At 63.9% G+C, this 1,575-nt stretch overlaps 1 long non-coding RNA gene across 1 annotated transcript in view; it reads right to left on the minus strand.

Annotated features, from left to right (window-relative positions):
* The window catches only part of LOC132693576 (uncharacterized), a 5,269-nt gene extending 3,721 nt beyond the window's left edge, over nt 1-1,548 (minus strand). The window contains exon 1 of the long non-coding RNA XR_013556594.2: nt 11-1,548. This is a non-coding gene — a long non-coding RNA (uncharacterized LOC132693576). The remainder of the gene's footprint in view (nt 1-10) is intronic.
* Between the last annotated feature and the right edge of the window lie 27 nt (nt 1,549-1,575).

Raw genomic sequence — 1,575 nt, forward strand, 5'->3', positions numbered from 1 at the left:
TTCCACCCACCAGCTGCGTGAAGGACACGGTTTCCGGCGCTGAGATTTCAGCCAGGGCCTGGGTCCTCGCGGGGCTCGCGTTCACCGTCCGCACCCGCTGATCTTCTGCCCTTTCGCATATCCCGCCGCGCTGCAGCCTGAACGCTGAGCAAGAGGTGGCTGGCCTCCCTGACCCTGCTGTGCATCCCCTCACCCGGCCAGTACCTGTCTCGGCAGGTATCACTGCAACTTCCCAGCATTTCTAGCCGGAAGCCAGAGTCACGTGACACATCTCTGCCATGGCCCCATGGCCCCCAGCCCTCGGTTCTCCACCTCCCATAGAGCGCCTGAAGCCCCTGGTGTCTGTCCCTCTGCGCTCACAGCTGCCCCCGAGGGAAGCGGCCAGCCTCTCTCTTCCCCTGGCCTTCTACACTTGCTGCCACCTGCTGTCCTGCCCCCGTCCCTCCCAGCACTCAGCGGTGTGTCTGCAAACTGCACCCTGGACCCTCAAAGGGGAACGTGCAACTGTTTCCAGAAGGAGGAACCGGCCAGGCACACTACAGTCCACCCCCCTTAGCGGCCTACCATGCACAGACCACACATATCCTTCGCAAAACAGCGCCTGCCTTCTCATAAAACACACTTGGCTCCCCGCTGCCCTGGCGGAGACATCCCCACATCCCACCCAGTTCAGCATCCAGCCGGGACCCTCTCCGTCAGTCTGGCAGCCCACGACTCAAGTGAGAAATGCAGCGCGCTCAGCACGGAGGGCCGGAGAACAGAACCACCACCAGCCTCCCGCCGGAAAACGGCGCCCGCCGATCCTGTAGAGCAGACGCTCAGATTCCCTGCCCACACGTGGAACGAGTGCCACGGCCAGCCACTCTCCTGGGCCACGTCTCGTCCAGGGGCAGCGCTCCACTCCTGGGGCTCTCTCGGCCGCCTGGGCGAGCCGGGAGGCAGGCGGCGCCCTCCGCGGGCCGGGGCTCTGGGCCTGGGGTGGGGTGAGACGCAGGCCGCGCCCCCGGGGCCGCACAAGCACGCGCCTCGTTGGCTAGGTGCAGAGGGCAGGCGCGTGATTCCCCAGCACGCTTACGGGGCGTCAGAGTTAAAGGTCCTGTCCGTTCTGGCCAGTCCCCCAAACCAGCCAATCGACAGCTGCTGTCACCCGGCAGCGCGCTTGGCGGCCCAGGACTGCGTGATTTCCTAGTAACAGGACTCCGCCCGTGCTCCGCTCCTCCCTCATTCTCAGCTTCCATCTTGGTCTCCCACCAGCCCCCCAGGGGCCACCAGCGTCTGCCCTTGCTTCGGGCTGGATCCTGGCTGCATCTCGAACTTAATCGCCCTGCCCTTGTCGGAGACCCCGCCACCGTCACTGGTCAGCCGTCCCTCTCAATCCCCCCTCCTCAGCCCTTTCCAGCCTCACTGGGTTTCGGACCCTCTACCACCCGGGATTCCAAGGGCTCAGCTCTCTTTCCTCTTCCTTGTAGGGATTTGTAGCACCCAGCACGGACTTAGTCACTACACTGCAGATTCAGCACCCAGCAAAGACTTAGTCGATACACTCCAGATTCATGAAGCTTTCCTTTCAGACCA

The sequence above is a fragment of the Panthera onca genome, chromosome B4 (genome assembly GCF_046562875.1).
Source record: "Panthera onca isolate mPanOnc1 chromosome B4, mPanOnc1 haplotype 2, whole genome shotgun sequence".
Taxonomy (NCBI): Eukaryota; Metazoa; Chordata; class Mammalia; order Carnivora; family Felidae; genus Panthera; species Panthera onca.